Source organism: Penaeus monodon, chromosome 29 (genome assembly GCF_015228065.2).
Source record: "Penaeus monodon isolate SGIC_2016 chromosome 29, NSTDA_Pmon_1, whole genome shotgun sequence".
NCBI lineage: Eukaryota > Metazoa > Arthropoda > Malacostraca > Decapoda > Penaeidae > Penaeus > Penaeus monodon.
Genome location: NC_051414.1, coordinates 38,592,038 through 38,592,359, shown reverse-complemented (window position 1 = coordinate 38,592,359; position 322 = coordinate 38,592,038). Strand labels below are relative to the sequence as shown.

General features: G+C 58.4%; 1 protein-coding gene across 1 annotated transcript in view; it reads left to right on the top strand.

Annotated features, from left to right (window-relative positions):
• Window positions 1-322, top strand: part of LOC119592247 (netrin receptor UNC5C-like) — a gene marked incomplete at its 5' end in the record, with an annotated part of 58,872 nt that overhangs the window by 51,190 nt on the left and 7,360 nt on the right.

Below are 322 nucleotides of genomic sequence, written 5' to 3'. Positions count from 1 at the left end.
CGGACGGACTACCATGACAGACAAACCGCCGACTTGGCCCCAGTCCGAGCCCGCCCCATTTCTCAAGACCAAACTAGGGCCGCGCGACAGGACGGCCGGGAAAGACGAACACCCCAACGAAATCGGCACGAAATTCCTCCTCACGCTGAAGACACGAGATCGGACGCGGCCAATCGTGCGACGACGACGATCCCGCGCGCAGCCTCTCGGATCTTTATCAGGGCCATGAGACCCTCTTCCCGATAAGGCGAAGAGGAAGTGTGAAATCGGATGTCCCGATTTCTTATCAGATGTCGGGCGTTTTATCAAGAGGTCGGAGGAG